Genomic DNA, 24707 nt, shown 5'->3' with positions numbered 1-24707 from the left:
TCTAAGAAATCCATTAGAAATATGATTAAAAATCCAGGAGGAAAATGGAAGAAACGAAAAACAGCATTAATATTTAGTAAAAGGATAATTGGGGCTATGGAAATATTTCACTGGTATGTGATGTAAAAAAATTAAGAGGTCTTTAACAAAATCTCCTAAACTATCATTTTACTGTATTTTTGTGATAAAAACTAAATATCATTAGAGATATCCAAAACATAATCTATCTTTTAAAAAAATGCCAACTAATTCTAAACCAGAAGTAATAAAATAAGTTACCATGAAAAATGGCACTTTTTGATATGCTTGGGGAGATTGGAGAGAGAAAACTGTGAAACTAGTTGCTGACTAGTGGACTAAAATCATTGACAATAAAAATGGGATCTTCAATAATTAAGAGATGATTTTCAGGCTTTGGGGACTTCGTTTTAGACAGCCATCTTGTATATAGTAATCTCAAAAATATTGCGGTGTAAATTAAAACTGACCTCTTTGGCATTTAGGTCCAAAAAGTTTTATTATTCTGACATTACTTAAGATCTGATAAACTGCTATAAACATTTTATTAAACATCTCACTATCTCAAACCCAGGAATGTTGTACAACAAAACAGCCGCATTGTATCATTAAAGATGAAATATATTGAGAGTCTATGAAGAGCAATAACTTAAATATAAACAAGATTATCCTTGAATAAACAGCACTGAATGTGCTAAACTCCAAAATAAAACAAGAGAAGGATTTATTTATTTATTTATTTATTTTGCTATTTCTCCACATGTTTGTACTGGCTTATTCATACTATTCTATTTGCAGTGCTGTCTGAAAGTACCTTCATCTCCTTTAGGAGGGGAAAGTTGCATGGTGCATATTTATCTGATTGGAGTTAAATTTGCTTGAGAATTAGGATGAGGATGACAATGACTTTAGTATTTGATTCCAGACTGCAGGATGAAATCTACTGTAGTCTTTCAGTTAATAAAATCAATTCTGTAAAAAAAAAAAAAAAAATTCCAAAACTGCTATGGGAGGACAGGGTGCTTTCTTAGACAAAATTCTGAAGGCATTTAAATGGATTATAATTGGGGAAATGATGGCCTTCTGATTTTACTAATAGAAACAATTCTTTCCTTCAAGAATCAGAAACTGCCCTTTGGATAAATTTTGGCTTGTACTGCAAATGAGTCCAAACACCTACCTTGTACAGAGGCATCTGCTCCCTGAATTTCAGTTGCACTTCAGAAAGGCATTACATGTGTTCCATATTTCCATAGGTTTTCCAGTCTTCTGGAAGAATGGCACACCTTTTTAAAACATGCATAACAAACTTGTAAAAGAGCAGTAAAACTAAATTTGAAAAGAGCTAATTTAGTCTGGAAAAGAATTACCTCATGTATTTTCTGTCCAGTTCATTCTCAAGTATCCAAACTGAGTTTGGGCCAATCTTTATCATTCAGATAATGCTACTTCATGGGGAAGTTCGTTGGGAGGGAAATGAAGCAGGAAATGCTATGTACACTATGTTGAGGCAAAGTAAAAATCAGAGAAAGAGTGACATTCACCACAGGCAGCTGGAAGAAGAGATGGAAATGGGAGATGGAGCTGCTCTCCAATGACGGGGGCAAATCCGAAGAAGTGCAGGAGTCGACCAACCAGTTCCTGAAACAAGCCATGCAATACATGGTAGGAGGACCTAAAGGTCCTTTAGGTCTTCAGGACCTAAAGACAAAATCCAGACAATTCCAGAGCAAAAGAAAGGATCAACCGGAAGAAACCAAGTGTAGGGGGGATGAGTCAGAAGCAACCGAAAACATGGCAGGGGCAACTGGATCTATGGAAACAATGGAAGCCACCACTATCGCGATATAACAACCTGCAGCCCCTGGAGTGGGGAACGCTCCACTAGCCCTAGAGGGAGAGGTCCACCGGAGGAATTAGAACTGGTTCCCCTAGGGGTGAAATTTGATGAAATTCCCAGCAACTGGGCTTCTTCCTGGCTCATATGTTCACCTACATGCAAATGTATGGGAGAACCCTCCCCAGTGTGAAAGTCAGAGTCAGGGTCATCAGCCTAACCTTGGAAGGAACTGCAGATCAGTGGATGGTTACCCTGCACAACTCAATGTGCTAAAGCTCTGAAACTTTAACTGTTTCATTGACCACCCTGAGAAAGAGACGCAAAGACTGCCTGAATAATCAAAAGGCCTAAGATCGAATCAAGACCGTGAGGCAAGGATGTTGACTGGTGGCTGAGTACACTGAGGAGTTCTGAGACCTGGCATGCCACATCTTAATCAGCTGTTTCCAGGATGGGCTGAATGATGATCTGTACAATGCATATGTGGCTAGGGGTACCTCGGTTCGATTACATGACTGGTGCCTTCTGGCCGAAGAGGTGAAGATCGACTAGCACTGCAACCCGTACCACACTGAGAAAATGTGGAAACTGTCTCCACCAGAGAAGAAGAGAGAAGCAGCAAAGATCTCGGCTGCACACACACACACACACACACACACACACACCACTTGACAGCCTGCTTCAAATGTGGAAAAGAGGATCGTCGTGCCATGGAATGCCACAGCAAAAGAGGCAATCGGTAATCTGGAGGAAAGCTGACTAAGCCGAGCCAACGCCAGAAAGACATGGTCCCGAGGAGCACAGAGATCGTGGAGTTCCATCCAACCCCAAAACCAGGCAGTGGAACTCCGACCCCACCAGAAAGTGACTATGATGATGACCTATTGGGCTGATCATACCAATGACCATGCCCATAGAACTGTTAATTCCAGGCAGAGAAGGAAAAGTAACCTTGATCGCCCTTTTAGACTCAGGATGCACCATATTCCTGGTCAGCCCAGCCCTGGTTGGGAAATTAGGGGTCCAATTAAGGAGGTTAAGAAACCCCATCTCCTTCTGCCAACTTGAGGGTGTATCACAGGGGGCATCTCAGCTACACTAGCTACAGAACTCTTGGGGTTAAACAAAGGGAGCCACTCATTTACTTTAACCTTCATTGTGGCACCTGGAATGGAGTGGCCTCTCATCCTGGGGTTGGCATGGCTGAAAAAATGGAACCCACTGATAGACTGGAGAGAGGGACATTTGAAATTCCCCAGAGGGGGGAAAAAACCCTTACCGAGCAAACGAATCCACCCGGGAAGGAAACAGATTAGGGAGATAATGGCCACTTTAAACGGCGAGGCCATGCAAATCATACCCAGGGAGTTCCGGGATCTGGCTGAAGTTTTCAGTGAAAGAAGTTCAGAAGAACTGGGCCCCCACCAGCCCACAGACTGTGCTATCGAGATTTTTCCCGGGGTGAAGTTACCAAAGCCAAAGCTGTATTTGATGGCCCCCAGGGAATTGAGCAAACTACGTAGATTTGTTGGCAAAAACCTGGCCCATGGGTTCATATAAACAGCCAGACCCTGGGTTGCTGCCCCCATGCTGTTCAGGGAGAAGAAGGACTGGTCTCTTCATCTCTGCATGGACTATATGGGTCTGAATACTGTATGCATAGAAAATGCGTACCCCCTGCCTCTCATGAAAGACCTGTTGGCCCACCTATCAAAAGGAAAAATATTTTCTAAATTGGACCTGTGGGAGGCAAATTATAGAGTTAGGATTAAGGAAGGGGATGAGTGGAAAACCACTTTCAACTGCCCCCTCGGATGTTTTCAATTTAGAGTGCTCCCTTTTGGTCTGCAAGGGGCCCCAGCTGTGTTCATGCAGCTGATCCGTAAGCATTTGTATAAGGGAGTTTTGGTGTACCTGGACAATATATTAATTTATATTAATGAAGGTGGAACACGTGAAGTTGATCAGAGCAGTCCTAAATAAACTCTGAGCAGCTAAGCTCTATGCGAAATTGTCAAGGCGTGAATTCCACAAAGGGAAAATTGACTACCTAGGCTACAGGATTTCGCAAGACGGGGTGGAGATGGACCCAGAGAAAATATGCGTCATCTTAGATTGGGTGCCCCCCCTCCCCACACCAGAAAGAAGCTACAAAGCTTCCTGGGCTTTACAAATTTCTACCGATAGTTCATCCCCTATTTCACCCAGATTGCTTTACCTATCACAAACTTGCCTATCTCTACTTTGCCTTCTCTTCTTGTGTCTTTTGCAGGTGACTATCTAGAATGGAAGTTGTTTGTGAATAATACAGCCCTCCATAGCAACAAAGATAAGCTCTCACAATTCCAAATTCTAAATGTATCTATGCCTGAATTAATTCAGAATTGAGAAACATGTGGCACTCCAGATAGTAGACCACACATCCCATATTTTGTTCATTACTGGTTCTCCTAACTATGACTATTTGAATTCAAAGTTCAACAATACTTGGGGGACTATCACTTACTCCATTCCTGCATTAAACAGGTACATGAGTTCATCTTTTTAGAATTTTTAACAGAAATTTTATTCTTCAGATCCCAAGAAAATGGCAACACTGACAAAGGGTAAAGCTACTGTCGTTGCAAGTCTGCTGCTGTTTTTAATATTGCCTGTTCTAGTACAGTAATATCACTTTGGCAAGAGTACCAGACTGATATTCACAGAACCGCACTCTTCAGGAATCCCATTACTTCCAAAGGTATTAGTAAAATGATCCCAGCTGAAAGCATTTATCCAATTCCCATTGTTATTTGGACAACTAAATCATTAAAGGGGGCTGTATCATTTCCCTTGCTACTGTTTTCAAAAAAAATGTGATGTCTCTATAGAATCAAATCTTGGGAAAAACAAACCCTAGCTGTGGAGATTATTCACATACTGTAGGTATGCATGTATCTCTGTGTGTGAGAGAGAGAAATAAATAGACCTACCTTTACTAAAGCAAGGTTAGTTAGGAACAAATGCCCATAATACAATAATTAAAGAAAAATGAATTTCAAATAACACTTTATAACTGTGAAGTTTCAAAAGAATATTGTACATGTGCATTTAAAAGCTTCAGATTGATTATAATTAGATTTATGTGAGCACAAAATACTCTGTCTTGAATATCATGCTGTCTTCAGTGTTACTAACCTCAGTCATGGATTGTAAACAAAAATCTGTATTAAAACATGATTTATGAACAATTTAAACTGCTTCAATTCTATTTGACTTTAGGGGATCAGATTATTGTATCTCAATTAAATACTGTAACTACATGCCTCTTTTCTTATAACACATGCTGTGTTTTCCTTACACAGTATGTAAAATTTAGGCTTATTCGATTTAGAATAAGCTACCTTAAAACTTTTTTAAAAACTTGTTTATTGTAAGAATAATATTTGGTATGGTAATAATATTCAGAAGAATTGAAAACCATAGTTAATTGAAAACGCATTGGCTTAATTTCCACATATACAAACAAAACAGTAAAGAGACTATGTTTATAGATAAAAGGCTCATACAAATGATTGTTCAAAAAGTCAGTGTGTTCACACTGTCCTTGTCGTTTTGTTCCTTCCCAGCTCAATCCTATGCACAGAAATCGGTCCTGTTAAATTCAACCGGATGTGTAATTTATAAAAAGTATCAGTCTTACTGAGATGTTTATAATGTCAGTGACATATATTTGTAACTGAATAAGTCCTACAGTTATATGAAGGGAATCTGAATTAACAAATAACACCAACGTTTTGTGCTTGTTTCATAAAATAAGATGTTTGATGTGTTAATATGAAAAATAATCACACAATTTGATTAAATAGGTAACTACCACTAGTTTGTATTTCCTTAAGCCAGAGGTCCCCAGGAACCAGTTCTGTGGAGAGAGGTTTTTCTGAGAACTGGAGGGGGTGTGGTTTCATGTACTTCCTGCATCCCACGGATGGGGCTTTGCTTGTTTGCGTGGACCAGTTTCTGGCATGCCGCGGCCCAGTGCCAGTCCATGGACCGGGGATTGGGGACCCCTGCCTTAAGCAATTAAGGCTCATTTGTTTTGTTTTATGAAATATTTTTAAAAAGAAGATTGAAAGCTAATAAAAAATAATTTAAGGCCAGAAAAAGAAGAAAAAGCTAAAGATGCAAGAAGAAAATGTAATGAAAAATAGAAAAAAAAATACAAAGAAGTATTGTGTTTCCCCCCAAATAAGACTTGGTCTTATTATTATTATTTTTGCCTCCAAAAGAGGCACCAGGTCTTATTTTTTCAGGGGTCTTTTCCACCTTGCCGTGGTGGAACTGACAGCCCTGCCCAGCCATCCCACTTCTGCGGCTGAAGAAGCAGTTTCATTTTGCAGCTGAGAATGGAGCTCGGGCCTGCATTTTGCAGTTAGGGGCCTTTCCGGAAGGCCTGTGCAGCCGAGAACTGAGCTATGGATTCCGTAGCTCGGTTCTTGGCTGCATAGACCTTCCAGAAAGGCCTCTGATGGCCTGAGCTCTATTCTCAGCTGCAGAACGAAGCTGCTCCTTCGGCCATAGAAGAAGAGGGCCAGCAAGGCAATCCATGGGAGGCCTGGCTGCAGTGGTAAGCTCCACCCCCACCCTAGCTTGATTTTTAGGCATGCACCTTGCCCCAAAACTAGGGCTTGATTCAGAGAATCAAGGTAGCATCTAATTTTCTTTACAGCAGTTATAAGTACAATTATAAATGTATCTGTTATTTCATGGTTACAACATAACTTTCATTCCTTCTATATTCTGTCTAATCATCAAAACCATAAACCATATTCATGTTTTTCTGATTCTACAAAATGTCACAAATGATTTCCAGTGAACAATAAACATAGATATTGTCTTTTCTCTGATCAAAGAAGTCTATTTAATCATCTCAGCAAGCTCATCATCTGATCTAACCATTCCTCCATTGTAGGTAGTGCCAAATCTTTCTATCTTTGTGCATACAATAATCTTGTTGCAATTATCATGTATAAAAACAAAGTTCTGAAGTCCAAATCTAAATTGCATTGTGACAGAAGCATTAGAAATGTTGTTGATTTGAAGCAGTTCACCATTGGGCCAGAACTTTCACACATGTAAGACACACACAAAGAGATGGATCACCAATTAGCTGAAGTGTTTAATTTTTATTAGTGGAGCTAAAAGTGGAGTAACCCAGTTACAGATCTTTTTTTCTCACATGAGCATATTATATGTTGCATGAGTTGGTTTGTGAAATAAATGAAACAAGCAACAAACAATTAAATATCCCTCAGATTTCTTTTTGTATATTAAAGATTGCCATGATGCTTTGATGAATTTCAGTTGCAAAGACATACAACATTCTGTTCTGTTTTAATTGCTATGATTATCAATTTGAAGTTGTACTGAACTTTTAATGCTGGTATATGTATTACTGTTCTATGTATCTGCATTTTTTTCATTGATTAGTTTAACATAATAAAACATGTAGAAGTAAATCTAAGACTGAAAACTGGTTAATTCTGATCTTAATTTTATTCCATCATGCCATCTATGTTTTTAACAGCTCCTAAAGAGAAATCAACACTCAGCATTCATTTGTGTAGAAGCAACGAGTTACATGTATGTATTTACTGATTCAGCACTAGGCTCAGCCCTTTTCCTTAATTAGAAAATTACACATATTTAGGATCAAACCCACTTAGAATTAGATTGTAGAATGTCATTAAAGCAATCTGCAATTCTCATCCATCTGTAAATCCTATCATCTCTTACAAAGCTAAAAGAACTAGAATCTCTGAATTTAAGCTAATTATTCTTCCATATTAGCAAATATATTTTAAAGGAATATATAGGGAAGTACTGTATACCTTTGATGAATCAGGTTGCTTTTAATTTAAATGATGACTTTTGTGCTTATGTATACTGGCTATAAACTATAGTAGCTCTACAGAATTTCAAAGCAGCATAAAGGACAAAGGGCAAAATTACAAATCACATTTTATTTCAGTTTTATAATCTGTGCAGTTTTCTTTTAGGAGAGCCCAAGCTTTTTCAGAAAAATAGTCATATTTGTCCATTGTAGTAACTCTAAAAAAATCTTTACTACCCTAAAAAGCAACACACTAGTGAGTATGTAGCCTTTTGTTAATTGGTGCTTCCAACAGCTAATAGTACCATAATATCCAGATGAAACTCAAACCTATTATCTTAATAGATCCATTGGTGCTGACTTATGTGCTATCCTCTGCAAAGATAACTTTTGTCTTTCTCCACTGACCAGGACTCATAGAATTCTGTAATAGCTGGCAGAAAAAGCTATACAAATTCTCTAAGAGCACAAGTAGGGACAAATCAGGTTGGATGTACAGTAAATATTTTTCTATCTCTGATAGAATTAATATGCATAAAAGTATTTCATTAATATGCATAAAATTACATCTATGTCCAAATATACTTTCTAAGTTGAGTATATATTTCCTAAATTCCACAAATAATCCTCCATTTTACAATGTTTTATGGATTGCACTTATAGACCATAACTCTATAGAATTGATGAATGCATAGAGGTTTTTTTCTCTCTCTCTGAAGGTCAAGATATAACCCTTTCAACATACAGCCTTTGCTTCCTGTCATTTTTTTTTCTACAATGGGGAACCCTCATGGCCAACTTCCATTCCTGAAAAGAAAATGCTCTAAGCATGCCAGTGTCCTTCTTTGGATTAACCAAATGTTCCTTGGAGATTGCCAAGGAGTCTGAAAGCAAACCAGGGTAGCAGATTCTTTAGTCCAACTAACACTTGGGGCCCTTCTGGGAATACTGAATATGGCACAGGGCCCAGAACCAGAAGCCCCTGAAATCAATTGGATGTATTCAGGTCCCACGTTATTTACAAAAAAAAAAGGTTGTTGAATAGTCACAGACCAAAAAGATTACATAATAGTGATACAGACCATATAAAGATTGTTTAAGAAAAATAAAATAATGGCAACCATTTAACTCCAACTTACATATCAAACTACCTTTCTGTGCTCCATATCTCTCTTACATTAACTTTTTGTCTATGACAATAAACTAGCAGAAAAACCTTATAACTGTCCCTCATGTAACAATATGTAATATTTCTCAGTTCTCAAAAGATAATTTCTGTTACCTTAGATTTTTCAAGTCTGTTGATTTTGATGGAAAACGCATGGGAAATGACTAAATGTTAACATATATTTTAAACAAGAACGGGCTTTAATGGGTAAATTAAAGAAAACATATTAGAAGATAATTAATCTAATCCCAAGTAATATTACTGCCAGATTTATTAAAAGATACAAGGGTTTCAAAATGTACTCTCAAGTTCATAGACACATTGTGGTAAAAGGTCTATTGTTCTAATCATTCAAGATCTCTGATTTAACTATGTTAGGTTTTGTTACATGAACATCAGAACCATGGGGCTTGATTTGGGTGCATAAGTGTGTGCATTTAAACTTTTCCTCATTGAAAAGCTGTTTTTTTTGTTTTTTGTTTTTATTTTTATTTATTCCTTTTTCATTATACAACAAAAATAAAAATACATTTTTTCTTAACAGTACTGTGTTATACATCTCATATATATTATTTGCTGTTTTCAAAGCCTTTGGACAGTTATCATCTCTTTGCTTTTAATTTCACTGTGCTGGTAAAAAAGCAGAATACTATAGCTGGGTTGGAGTATATACGGGCTATCCTGAATTTCTAAGAGAGAAGACATATATTTAATGAATAAACATAGGGTATTAATCTACCAAGACCTTTTCAAAACCAATTGAACATCTTCTTCTGTTCCCCTTAATAACGGAAGAACAGTTTGATGTATAAAATCCTATCAAATTTTATCTATCTATCCTGAAGGAGTCTGGAGTGAAAGAAAGAAATGATATGGAGGACATCTCAAATGGTTGCAGACATCTCCTACACTTGAACTTCACAGTTGATGGGTTTTTAAACTAGTGCTGGCCTTCATATGCATTGAGAAGCCAAGATGTATAGTATTATCATAGTTTATTTCTTAGCAATATGAGATCCAAGCTGTGTGGCCTTTGTAGTTCACTGGTGGAAATTATATCAGTGCACATATTTTCTAAGCTCATTCCAAGATTTTTGGGTATGGCACCCAGCATGCCAATAAGCACTGAGATTACCAAGGCCAGTTAATACTCTCAACTTCTATTTTCAGATCTTGATACTTTGTGATCTGCTCCAATTCTTTGTCTTCTACTATCTCCTAGTATTGACACATTAATTGTCTACACTTTTTGTTTTTCAACCATAGTTAAATCTGGTGTGTTATGCACCAAAAGGTTATCAGTTTGTCTTCAGAAAACCTACAATATACTCAAACCTGTTCTTTTTTTACTACTTTTTCAATGTTATGATCCCACCAAGTTTCTTTACAGACACGTGATAATTTTTTAGTTGAATCATTTTGATGACTGTTGTCATTGATTATAATCAGTCTGTGTGATCTTCCTGCATGAGCTGAATACATGATCTCCTGTTTTTTTTTTTTATTTATTTCTGCCTCTTGGCACAATCTGCACTTTGAATCATTTGGTGTTTTTTTTTAATTCTGGCCTTGAATGCATCAGTTCAAACAGCTTGCTCTTGAGCAGCCAAAATCAAGTCTTCGGTTTCTTTTTTTTTTAATGTTCCAGTTGCCAGATTTTATTTTTATACAACTCAGTCTTTTGTAGAAATTGATCATGTAATCCTGTTCCTTGCAAGCATTCTGTTTGTGTTTTTATTACTTTATTTTGAGATTCATGTTTGTTTTTCCTCCATATTGAGTAAATTCCAATTGTTAACTTGCCTTAAAATTTGTTTTGGGATGCCTTTTATGTAAATAGCCAATGCATGCTTTTCTTCTTTGACAGTTTGTTTGACTTGAAGTAAAACAAGCAGGACAGGTGTGATCAATCAATATCACTAAGGAAAGTAATGCACAGAGAATAGTCATTGTCTTTTTTTTTTTTTTTTTTGGTCCAAATGGCCCAGTTCAGGTTGTGTCCAGTAAGTAGTTCCAGTAGTATATTATATCAGGTATTGGCTCAGGTATTGATTGATCCAGGTGTTGATGGCTTGATGGTGTTTCCGCCATTCAATGTTGTCCTTAGCGCTTTTCTCACTCTTTAGATATTTTCTTTACTAATCACATTTTTAACTTGTCCATAGTTGATGTTATCTAGCTGTAAAATGTGCAGATACTACTAGGCTTCATCCTGATGACTTCTGATAGTTTGGCTATTCAGCCTTACAATTCATTATAGTCACGATTTTGCCCCAATTTAATTTTTCTACTGTAGTAATTTACTGTAGTAATTTTGCTACTGTAGCAAATTACTATAACCAAATTCCATTGCTATATCTATGTTTAAAAAAAATTCTTACAATATTTGTCAATGACTGTATTTATTATGGTATGTTTATTATTAGTGTTTATTCCACCTTTTTATATTTATAATTCAATGTAGTGAACAGACCTAATACTCATGCCCACAATAATACTACTTCCTCCACAACAACAACCCTGTGAGGTGCATTGGGCTGACAAAGAGTGACTTGCTGAAAGAATCCACCTAAGGCAGGACTAGAAATCCCAGTATCTTGATATAATTGTATTTGGGAATGACTTGGCAGGATCATAAAGTTGAAAAAGTAGTAAAAAATGAATAGAGACGGGACGAAAAGCTACAGACTAGAATACTATCATGCAAAAGGTATCTCAGTCCACAGAAGCATAGAAGACATGGGAAGCTTTCACAAGGGACTCCTCCTAGCTTCTGGAGAATAAAAGGAGAGGGAGGGAGAAATATTTTCAGACTTGCAAGATTCTATTAATGTAACCTTAGAATAAAAAATAGAACTTAGCCATTATTGTCTCCTAACACAGTGGTCCCTAACCTGTGAGCTACGGCCCACTACTGGTCTGTGGCCTATTCACAACCAGGCTGCATGAGTTGCAGGCTGGTGCACACGCATGCACACACACAGCCCAATTCAAGCAAGCATCGTGGGCGGTTGCGGCCCCACTTGCATGAGGATTGTGGATGCTCGGGGCCTCACTCATGCAAGGGTTGCAGGTGCTCATGGCCCCACTTGCGCTACCATCACAGGTGCTTGCAGCCCCACTCACACGAACATCGCAGGCACTCGGAGTCACTCACACAAGAACTCAGAGCCTCAATCAAGCGAACGTCATGGATACTCTTGGCCCCACTCACACGAGCAATGGGTACTTGTGCACATGCAGGCATGTGTACATGCATCTGCCCCTCCCACAAAACCATCCCCTCTTTCTCCCCTTCCCCTCTCTTGGCCACCAACCTGGAAAAGGTGGGAAACTCTGTTCTAACACAAAGGGCTAACATCTGGTTTCTAGGCCACCACCTTAAATTTGATTTTGTTTTGCACCAAACTGGCTCTGTGAAAATGCTTCCTTTTTTCCAGTCTCTGGGAACTGTCCCACATGGCCATTTTGGTTTCAGATGCCAGAAAAGAATATGTATGTATGTATGTATGTATGTATGTATGTATGTATGTATGTATCTATGTATCTATGTTGTACATAAGTATGCATATAAAAAACTTAAGCCAAACTCTGGGTCGTTCAAACCCAAGGAAACAATATATACAAGTAATAAAACAAAAGCAATAAAAAGACCTGGCACCACAGCTAACCTTTCCAATGCAGCCTATATCATATTCCTTCTATGCCAATCTCACCCTGTCCCAGGACCTGAGCAAAAAGCCAGGTCTTAAGTGTTTAAAAGGGAGAGGCCAGATCTCAAAGGAAGGGTGTTCCACAGAGCAGGGCTACCATGGAAAGAGCATGCTACCTAGGCCCTGTAAGATGCCAGCAATTAAGGGAAGGGATCTGGAGCATGTCTACCCTATCCAATCTGATGGGATGGGCAGGTGTCCTCAGGGAGAAGCAATCCTGCAAATAACTTGGTCCTGTGCCAAGTAAGGCTTTAAAAGTAATAACCAGCTCCTTGAACCACACCTGAAAGTAAACTGAGAGCCAGTGAAGGTCACACAACAGGAGGGTAATGTATGTCAACCTAGGGGCATTCTGGACCAATTGTACTTCTTGGATAGTCTTCAAGGGCAGACGTATATGGAACACATTGCAGTAATCCAGGTAAGAAGTCACCATGGCATAAGGGACCATGAACAAAGCTTCATAATTCCTGGGAATTATGGTAATTTTCCTGTTGAAAAATGGTAATTTTGGAAGTGTAGATATGAGTACAGACTGCTATTGCTGCATGACTTCTTTAACACATTTATGAAAACGGCATCCATGTTGAAGGACTGCAGCTATTGTTCCTTTATATAAAGGAGTAAACAGCCAGAATGAGTGAAAAAAAATTACAGTGTTGTTAATTTGTTAGGTATGTCTGACAAAATGGTTGGAAAATTTTTGAGTAAAAATACAGAAGGGATATTGAGCAACCCTTAGGAGGTAAAATGTGGTTTTATGCTAGATGGGAGTGAAGAGATTTCTGTACTTCAACAAATCAAGGATAAATATATAAAGTGAGAAAGAATGTTTACTGTACATTTGCTGATTTGGATAAAGCATAAAATGAAGAGGCATAAATTATTGTACATTTGGCAAGAATGTGAGAAAAATGTTTTTTGTTAAATATGATTAAGAATGGTATACAGTGGAATTAAAGTATTTGTGAGAATAAATTGATGCTTAGTGAATGCTTCACTGATGAGCAAAGAATAAAACAAGGATGTTTCTTGGAATATGCTAGTTCCTTAATATATCGAAAGGTACATGCATAAGAGATGTTTGCAATGGTATTAGATATATGTTGTGAAAGTGCATACACTGTTATATGCAGATGATGCAATGCAGCTGCATGAGAATTGGAATGATATGCTGAAAATCTTGGACAGATTTTATGACACAACAATGAATGTGGATCTGATTATTATTAATGGATCAAAGCCCAAGGTATGTAATGTAATGTATATTTGACAGGCAAAATAGGGTGGTAAATTGCACATAATTTTTTTAAAAAATATATAAAAGCAAGTTGACAAATTTGTATACCATAGTAGGAGGTTTATTAGGCATAGGGAAATGAATGGAGAAATTTTAAAATGGGGAAATGGTAGTATAAAGATAGTATGTTGTTTGTCAAAGGATAGCTTTTAAAAAAATGCTAAAGAATGAACATGTTTCTCCCTGCTTCGTTATATAAAAATGAGATTTAGGTATGTCAGGAGAAATATAAAGCTGAGCACAGTGTGAATGAGTTGCTTAAGAACTATGTGGAGTTAGGTTCCAGAATGGATTAGAATTTGATGAATGTAAATTGAATTTTAAAAATGAATAACTATTATGAGCAAGATATAGTAAGGTATTGATCACTCAGCAACAGGAGTATCTGTTTTTGCTGATCTCTAATTGCCTTTTCTGTACAACACAATCCTATGAATGTTTACTCAGAAATGTAACCCATCCACCCAAGGTCAGCTTGCAGCAGATAATGTCTTTATCCAAGGTCAGCTTGCAGCAGATAATGTCCTTAGTGGCACAATAAGGCTAGGTGCATTGAAAACCCTTCATAGGGATGCTTTCAAAAGTTTTCTCCCCACGAGCAGAGAAAAAAAATAAAACATATCTCTAATACAGAGGGCAAAGTAGCCATCAGTCAAATCAGAATTACACAAGAGATTAAGTTTCTGACTGGCCTTGCCATTGACAAAGGTCTTCGCTTTACTTTACTGCCCACTTGTTTTTGGAGCTATATTTAACAGCATTTGATTGAGGAAATGTTGAAAATAGCAGCCTGGACTTCCCTAATGAGATCTCTAGAGGAAAGTTGTGATGTCCAGAGGTGGGGGCTTAGAAAAAAATGAACAAGAAAATGGAAGGGGTGGAGAAAAATCTTTAACTCTTTACAGGCAGAAAGGCTTTCACATGTTAAGATGCTCTACTTCCTAATGTCTCAACTATTCTCCTGGCAACTATTTCTTGAGATTTTCCTGGCAAGATTTCAGAACAGGCTTGCATTCTTATAGGCAGGGGGGAGTGTTATCATGGTGGCTGAATGATAGGAGTTAGTAGAACTGGGATCTTCTCAAGTTTTTTTACTTTTTGAAAAAAGTTTCTTTTTTCCACCTTATTCTCTGAATGCTTGAGAATTTTCTCAAAATTATCTTGGAAATATTTTGGAGATTACTGGCTTGTTAGAGCTCTCACACAGTAAAGCTATTATGTTCTTCATTTCTATCACATCTCTTTTCCATTGCTCTTTATTTTCTCTGGCTTCCCGCATTTCCAAATCTTGAAGGGAGGAAAGTGAGAGGCTTCTCCATAGTTATAATGAAACAGTACTATGGATGTTCTAGGTTGTGTTGTATTTACTAGTATCTTGTGAGTTGTGATTCTCACTTTCACTGTGCAGTCATTTGTCTAACAATCTGCTGCTTTCTTGCCTTCCTACACAAGAAACATTAGTAAATACAACACAACCTAGAACAACTCACAAAACATTAGTAAATACAACACAACCTAGAACATCCACAATACTGTTTCATTACTGGGGTAAAGGACACAGCAAATTGGCTTTCATAAGATCACTTCTTCTCCTTTATCACAAGTGTACCAGTACTTCACCAAAATGGTGCAACTAAAACAATCTATAAGCCATTTATCACAATCTCTAATGCCATTTGGCATCTATCATCTTTCAAGAAAGAAAAATTAAGCTGGCTTCAATCCAGTCTTCCCAGTTTTACCAACTTCTATCATTCAGCAACCATGATAAAACACTCCCCCATCCCTATAAGAATGCAAGCCTATTCTGAAATCTTATTGAGAAAATTTCAGGGGATAGTTGACAGGAGTCAACAGTGATCCAAAAGCACAAAAACAAAACAAAACAAACTATGGCAGCCAGGTAGTACTGTATGCTTTGCATGGATCAATCCTGTTATTCTCCATCAATTCAGTGTGAATTGCAGTAGAGATTCAATCTATCGATTAATCTTGTACATCAACAAAACTGATTCACTCTGGGCTTTTCCCAACTACCAGGTTAAGGTGCTAGTTACCCATCATTGAGTTGGTGAATACAATGCTGGCATAAAAATATTGTTCCATTTGCTAATCCAGTTCAATTCTATTCCATGTCACTACTAAATGATATTGTCCTGATTTATGAGTTTGTCATCTGATAAAAACAATATGATTTGTTATCTCCTCTGCCTTTATTGTTTTGCCCTTTTATCATATCACCAGCCAAGAGAGAAAACATCCACCAATCAAGGTACTGCAGAGTCTGATTTTGGGTACAAACTGACTTTAGAATTCCTTCTGACCTTCTGTAAGTTGATTTGTCTGCCCCTCTTCCACCACCCCTTTAGAACATCTCCCAGATTAAAGTAATACGCAATAAAAAGTGTATGGGAAGAGAGCAGAATAAAAATATCCTCAAGGGCACAGAGGCAGACCTTCTCTTTATTATGCAATTAGTTAAGTTCTGAAAGAAAGGAGAATTGAAACTAATTGGATCATCAGCAATTAAGTACAGTTATGAAATTATCTATTACTCTCACAATAAAAAAGCTCTCTTTCCTATTAGTTTTTTTTAATCTTTAAAATCACAAATCATAAATTCATTTTTCCTATTTATTCAAAAAGCCTACATGGTGTCCCAATCAACCATAGATATATTGAGTTTTCTCTAATCAAAGAAGTTCTTAGCCAATTCTGCAAAATCAATCAACTTCACCAACCCTTCCTCCTCCGTGGTTGGTAGTGTTGAACCTTTCTACCTTTGAGCATATAATAGTCCTGTTGCAGTGGTCATATATTAAAATAAAGTTTCATGACTTTTTTTCTAATTGCTTATCCTTTAGTTCCCAAAGAAAAGTCTGTGGTTTCAATAGTACTCCAACCTTTAAAACCTTCTGAATTTATGAATGTATTTGTATCTAATTTTTTTACCTTTTTTTACATGTCCACCAGGCACGATAAAATGTCTCTTCATGTTGTTCACATTGTCAGCAAAGATTTAAAATACCTTATACATTCTAGACAATTTCTCTAGTGACAAATAACAATGATACATCATGCTATTCCTATTCCTAAAACACACTCTTGACAGGTCACTCACCTTGCATTCAGGATTATGAATTAAAGTATTTTAGAGATTTTGCATACCTTAAAGCCATAGAGGCATTTTAAGAGGGAAAATACTCTTTTAAAACTGCACAGTTAACAATGGCACTAATGGATTGCATACAGTACAGAGGTATGAAGTTATTATGAGGTCAATGAAAAAAATTGTCAAAGTGTGACTGTATTTTGTTACAGTGCTAAGGAAATAAGATCTGTCTTCATCCTCTGTTCCCTTTATTTTATTGATATCTATGGGATACTTTTGCTTGGCCTTTCTGTATCATTCAGCATGCATTATCTTCCATGCAGAAATATTTCATTCCTCCATTTCTCCCTTAACATTCCAGCCTTGAATGTTTGATTTCTAAAAACATGGGATTTCTTCCCATCTTCTCTCCTCACAATTAAGGCTGTCATATGTTGCCAGGAGGAGGTCATTTATGCTTGCCTCATCTATGGACTTGTCCCCAGTTACATTTAACCATTGTATAAATATGTCCTAAAAATATTTTTGTTCTGTCTTTTTGCTGTGATATTGTCTTCATCTTCTTCCCAGCTGATGAGTAAACCAGGTTTCAATTGTGCCTATGCCACTATTAAGTAGTGTTGTCCAATAGAAGTCCAATGCATTCAGTGACAGCTACCAGGGTGCAGAATCTGTTGCCCTTTGCTATCAGTTACATCAGAGTTGAGATCAAGTGATGATAGAAAGTGAAATTTAAAAAAAACTTTACAGGCCACTTCAGGCTGATGCAGATATGTTCCCTCCCCTCCCTTGAGTCAGTTTGTTCTGTCACCAAGTTGCTGTAGTCTCCCTGAAAAGCTGGATACAACACTCTATGGTGGGCTACATATGTTACAAGGAATAGAGAGAGAATGCCTCCTTATTGTCAGTCTCTACAAACAACAATATACTGTAGATTCCAAACTAGGCAGTGTAACAATAGTGAACATTTATAAACCATTTCTCACAGCCTGGTCACAACATGTCCTGAACATCAAGCCCCACACAACAATCTATGCAGGCAACTTCAATAGCCATCATGTTAATTGGAAATACCGTTCCACTGATGACAACAGTGAGCAATTGTCCAATTGGGCCACAGCAAATACATTTAAATTGGTGGCATGGAACTGCAAAACCAATCCAGATTTGTGTTTCATCACAGAAGGCCCAAATTTGCAGCCAGTCCCCATAAAAAGGAAAGTAATGAATATATTCCCATCCAGCCAACACCATCCTATTTTGCTAGAAGTTGAAATCCAAATTCTCCTAATTCGCTCTACTCCATGACCTAGATGGAACTTTCAAAAAGCCAATTGGCCCAAATTTGTTGAAAATCTTGATAAAACTCTACAATGGATATCACCAATTAGTCAGCACTAACATAGATTCATGAAGGTAATGGTCTCCTTAGCAAAAAGACATTTACTTCAGGATTTAGAAGCCAAGGATGGAATGAAGAGACTGAAGGACTCTGTTACAGAGTGGTGATTCAGAGATCGCCAATGATCTCTTACACAGCTTGGATGCAGCTCGAAGTAAGAAATGGGAATACACAGAATCACTAAATTTCAAAAAATCCAGCAGGAAATCTTGGAGCCTATTAAGGAAACTGGGTGGAGTTAGATAGCCACCCAATGTAACTCCTGACCAAATAATCTCTCGAGTTGTATCTCTCTCCAAAGTCCAAGGGTGAAAGGACACTCCACTCTCATCAAGAAAGTGCTTTCAACTTTTCAGTGGTCAGGCCAAACACTTTCATATTTTTTTAGACTATTTCTATTTTATTCAAAACAAAAAGTTAAACTGCAAAACACCAAATATTTAGAAAAAAAAGAAAAAGAAAAAACAATAGCACAGCAAAATATTAAAAAGAAGAAAGTGCATAAATAAGAGACTAACACATGTGCACATATTTTCCTCTCTAGTTGAATTCTATTATATTACATTAGTTTCCCAGCACTTGTGAAACAGGTCCCAAAAATTTTAAATTACTAAACTAATTCAATGTACAAATTTTTAATCCGTCATCCAAAAACTATACTAATAATAAAATATAGTAAAACTTCTGAAAGTTGATCATCCAAGGGACTGAAGGAAATACATAAAAATATTTCATACAATACTTTATCTTACAAAATCAATACATTTGCACACGTATTGTTTTCTCATGATTTGTTTATTATTTCTGGGAAAAAAGAGTCAATTTTAGTCTATTTCTTATTCTTTTTAGAAAAGTAAACAGAGAAAGCACTCTCAGAGTTGGTTATATCACTCAGCATACCTGGGCATTTTTCCATGGCAAATGACATTAACTGGATTATTAAATAACTGACATCCTCCTTTTTCAGACTATCTGTAATTTCTGTGTCCTCCTAACTTAATTCTTCACTTAATTCTTCTGCTTCATCAGTTGCTTCCAGCATTTTTCCGCTGGGTTGTACCTTGGTCAATGCTGATTGGAAAATGGTTTCTGGGTCAGGTTCATTGCAGATCTACACTGTCATCATCCATTGCAACAAAATCTTCAAAATCTATTCCCTCAAATTCCACCATGGGACAGCAAATGTGGACTTTGCTGTCTTTGAAAGAGTGGTCTTTGTCTTTTAAATGCAGATGAACTGCTGAATCTTGTCCTGATGGGTTTGTTCTCCTATGTTGTGCAATGGGTTTGGATAGAGTGGACCACTGGTTTGAAAGAGGGGTCAAAATTCTATGTCAAAATTCAATAGCCCTCTCTCAACAGAGGGGGGGATACACCATCATCTATCTCCAGTCTACAAAACGGTCTTTTCAACAGTTCCAGGAAGACTCCACATCCATTTGCACTAGTCAGGTGACCCTGAGGACACAGATAAACCTCCAGATGGCCTCAATGACTTTCTTAAAAAAAAGCAAATGACCAATTGTCTGCAAGGAATATAAATCCTTCCATTCCTCACCATCCAGTCAGAATTGAAGAAGCTTCTTGGATGAGAAGTGAAACATCTTCAAAGAAAAACAAGAAAATGACCTGGATGATTGAGAATGTCCAGACGTTCTTTCCCCTGCCTTGGAAGCAGAGCATTCCTGTGTAAATTCAGAATGAAGTTGCACTAAACAGAACAGATATTCTCCAAGATGGGGAAAGGGTGAAGTGGTTCCAGTAGTTCAGGGACACTTTTTTCTGAGCAGGCAGACATAGACTTGGGGCACCGCTGTTCTTTAAAAGGCTGCAGAATTTGAGCACTGCTGCTTTTTCTGGATACTCCTGCGATCTTCCATCAGATGGTTTAAGCGTCTTGGTAAGGATCATTTCTCGTTGGCCCCCATGGCTAAGGTGATGGGAGTTACTGCCCAACACTTCTAAAAAAACCGAATGGTTGCAGGCGGCTGCTATATTTCTTTCCGGCTACAAGATGCTGATCCTGGTTCTTTTCCTGGTGTCCAAGGACAAAACCAGACCTGATTCGGTTAGACCGGGATTCACTTCCACCCTTCTCCTCATCGCCGGCTTTAGTGGTGCACCACAGACCCTCAAGGGAACGGGAGCTGCCGGCTTGCAAAGGGCAGGGGGTGGCGGAACTTCCCTCCACCTGCCCCGTTGCTGCCCACCCGTTCTCTCCGACAAGCCCCCCCCCGTGTATATGTTATGACAGTTTCAGTTTGTCCTTATTTTTAAAATTAACTGATGTCGTTTTTAACGTGAGCTAGTGGAACAGCCTGCCTCCAAATCTTGGGCGCTCCATCACCGGAGATTTCTAAGAAGAGGCTAGACAGTCACTTGTCTGAGATGGTATAGGTTCTCCTGCTCGAGCAGGGGGCTGGACTAGAAAACCTCCGAGGTCTCTTCCAGCTCTGTTCTGTTCTTCTTCTTAAACTCGCCTACATCCCCTACCGCGGCAGCCTGTTTACTTGTTCCTATTAGCAGACTTTTCTATTCTTTCTTCTTCGCTCTCCCGTCCTGGCCTTATGGGGGTGTTTTAAAATTTTACCCTGTCTTGCTTTATTTGTTTGTGTGAAATTTAGTTTGAAAGGAGATCACAGAGCGCCGAAGGAGTTTGTCATGAGAGAATTACCAAGTGACCCTGCGTCTGATTATATGTCATTATCTGGAGACTTGCTGTATCCAAATTACCACAATGGCCTCACTCAGCCAGATCAATTACACTGAGATACCGGGATGGCGGGGGGGGGGTGGAATATAAGCCCGCCGACACCTCTGTAGAAGTGTGTGTGAACGTGGAGCTTTGCACGACTCTTGCAAATTTGAAATGCTTTTGTCAAAGGAGATGGCAGGAAGGGGTCCGGCGGCGGCGATTGAGTTCTTGCTGCCTCGGAGGAAGCTCCGCTGAGCTCCAACTGGACTCATTCGGTCGCGCTGGGAGAAATATGCCCGGTCCGCCGCGTTCATGTTTGAAAGTTTCGCGTCTATTGCGAAGACCGGATCAGCGCTAAGAGAGAAGCCGTGAAGAGTATTCTCATTTAAGCCCTTGGGACAGAAGGAAAGATTCTTGGAAGACGCTGCTTGGTTTCTCGTGACTCAGGAAAGGGAGTGAATGCAAAGGTCTTTGGCCAAAAGGCCTCGCTTCTTTGAGTTACTAAACGATTACCTGAACCCAAAGGTCACGGAACTCGCGAGTGACACTTGAAATGTCCTAAGATTTCAAAGCAATGCATTGAAACTGTCAGCTGTACTCGCGCATTTGAACGCGCAGGTCTTGCCGAAAACTCAAAGTAAGCGCAGCAGCAGCAGAATCATAATAATGGTATTTACAGGAAATGCTGGTGGTCTGGCTTTGGCGCGTCTCCAAAGTTACTTTAGTGCTACCAGAGCCCCCGTCCCCGTATATAACAGTTTTTCTATTCACAGCATTTCACCTCCACCATCGCGGTCCCCACCTCTTTTCAGTCCATGGAGGACCGAAGCCCAAGGCCCCCTCTGGATGGCGGCTTTCTGCCTCTCTCGCGGCCCTCCAACTGTAGGAGCTGACTGGAGAAGCGGACACAACCGCAAGGGGGTCTCGATTTCAGGAAAGCTTACAGTTGCAAGAATATAAAGACGGGCGGAAATTCGTCTTCCTGCTAAAGCGACTCGGTTCAGGAGGATGATCCACCCGCTCCGTTCCTTCCCACAGCTAAATGCAAATAAATCCTTGCCAAGGCCAAATAATCAGGACGCTTCACGTTTCGTATTTAGCAGAGCTTCCATAAGTTCGAAGGACTTTTGCTAAACGACGCGCTTAGGCAATGCCCCATACACTCGCTTTGTATTCAATGTATGGGCCACTCGTTCTTCACAGCTCATGTGAGTAACTAACCTTAATTACACGATTTCGTTTGATTAGATAAACTGAAGCCCAGATCTCCCTCTGCCACTACAATGCATTACCTTCACCAGGGCCCTAGATCCAGACTTTGCTCAAGGACGCGGGGATCCAACCTGTGAGTTTAGATGGCTGAGAAAACGAGCCTGGTCTTAACAGGGCTAGAATAAGGGGTCCACTGCATCCCAGGAATCTTTGGGGGTGCTTGTGCAAAAGAACGTGCCAAGGAATCACTTGGGAGAGCTGTGGAACTTGAGCCGAAGTCGTCAGCCTGTCATCTTTCTTTTTCCAGCAGCAGTTCAGCTCCCGACACAGTCTGGGCTGGAAACACTGGGATTTTCTTGTGCCTCCCCTTCCAACAATCGGAGTCCTCTGGATAGGTCTGACTACAATTTCCATTATCCCCAACGAGGATGCTTATTGGAAGGAAATGATGAGAATTATTATTGCTGCTGCTGCTGCTATTAAACCTCCATCCCTTGAGGGGGGGGAAGCAGAACAGGATTATACTTACTTGAATGATGAGTTGGTTTCAAGATGAAGGTCAGCATTCAGCCCAGTCAAGGCTGAATAGGTAGGAAAGAATTTCACAGCATTCCATTAGCGGAACAGGGATTTTAACGCAGGAAAATAAATAAATTTAGGCTGATTACCCTGCAATATATAAACTGATTCCCTATCCTATGAAAACCTAGGGTAGATTTTATCCGGTTGAAATCTCCCTTCTGACATATAATTTACTTGGTTGTGGGAATTATCCCTAGACCCACGTAAAAAGTAATTCTCATGTATTTCAATTAATATGCCTTTGCCCTAATTTATATCGTTGTTTAAAAGTAATCTATGCAATTGCCATGTACAATGCTTAGAAAACCAGAAAGCTGTTTTTTGCAAATAAATAACTGTAGAGTTCTTTACCTAAATCTTAATTATTTAAACAATATAAAATCACAAAATTGTATTTACTTTGTGCTTTTAAAAAACCCTAAAAATAACATTCTAAACTATTATAAAATACAGGAATCTGTGGACACTATATAATGTAACTATAATTATGTTAAAAGAGTATTTTATTTTAAAAATAAATAAATAATTTTAATTTTTACAAATGATGGGCAAGGAAAAAGAAGAAACTAAAATAATACTTTACCCACGTCTCTTAGGGTACAACCTATAGTCGGTACCGGAATAAAATACCCTCTGAATTCTATGGGATGTAGGTCAGAGTTGACACAGATTGGGAAAGCATGGCGAGGGACTCAAAAATTGTGTGCTGCTATCAGTATTGACTGGCAAGCAAAGACCTCTTGATATTAATGATCGAATGGGAGGGGTCTCACATATCTTAAATTATAAAATCGATGAAACAACTAACAGTTGAGAACAGCTATGGCTCCTTGATAGTGCAGAAGAATGTAGGGCCCTGCTCACCCAGTCACACCCCATTTTTATTCCTGGATATGTAACTGGAATGTTTGAGAGGATGGGGGGGGGCGTCTCAATGGGAGATAGAGAAGAGGTGAATGCAACCAGCCAGATGTCAACTCTCCTTCAAGGTTCCTCATTTCTTCATAAATCAATAATCGGATGAGGGTAGGAAATTGGATGAATGGTTGCATGAAAGAAGATCTGAATTCTTCAAGAATAAACATGTTAAACTATAACCCCATCGCCTAAACCCCAATTTTCTGGGAGATAAAGCCCACTGAATTAGTAGACCATATTTCAGGGAAGTTTTTCAGCTGAATAAGACATTTAAGGAGGCTCGCAAAGAAGCAAAGAACTCACCGGCCTGAATCTGATGCTCCCAATCACCCAGCAATTGGGAACAGCAACGATTTTCCTCTCCATTCCATAAACCTAAGTAAACCTGAACTCCTTTAGATGGAATTTTTGAAATCAGTGAAATAAATCTAAAAGAGGAGACATAGCTACATAACGCTATGAACACAAGACACAATAGTAAAGACTTGCATTCCTCATTCACTAAGGGAATTGTTATCCAGAAATAATATATTGGAGGAAGGAGGTAATGTCAGATTCGTTTGATAAAATACCGATATAGATTATTGAAATCTGGAAATAATACACAAAATAGTGAAAGGCTAGATGGAGGAGATGAAGAGACAGAAAAATCTTTCTTTCCCATACATTTTGACTTATCCACTGCAAGGATGAGTCAAGATGGCATCAAAAATAAATAAATAATGTTGGCAGATGGATAAAAAAAAAAAACTTAAAGTGTATGAGAGACAGCAGAATGTTTTTATATCAAAGACATTCTTGGGTATCACTTTATAAATTCCTATTCATTGCATTAACTTGGTGTCCTGAAAGCAAACGAATGCCTTAAAGACACG

General features: G+C 38.5%; 1 long non-coding RNA gene across 1 annotated transcript in view; it reads right to left on the bottom strand.

The window, feature by feature from the left end:
- Nucleotides 1–725: 725 nt before the first annotated feature.
- Nucleotides 726–24707, bottom strand: part of LOC120310436 — a 29431-nt gene continuing 5449 nt past the window's right edge. Inside the window, exons 3-4 of the long non-coding RNA XR_005557356.1 lie at nucleotides 1199–1304; nucleotides 726–990 (exon numbers count right to left, since the gene is read on the bottom strand). This is a non-coding gene — a long non-coding RNA (uncharacterized LOC120310436). The remainder of the gene's footprint in view (nucleotides 991–1198; nucleotides 1305–24707) is intronic.

Source organism: Crotalus tigris, unplaced genomic scaffold, assembly GCF_016545835.1.
Source record: "Crotalus tigris isolate CLP2741 ecotype Arizona unplaced genomic scaffold, ASM1654583v1 scf7180000018183.1131761, whole genome shotgun sequence".
NCBI lineage: Eukaryota > Metazoa > Chordata > Lepidosauria > Squamata > Viperidae > Crotalus > Crotalus tigris.
The sequence above is the reverse complement of the archived record's forward strand: the minus strand, read 5'-3'. Positions and strand labels throughout refer to the sequence as shown.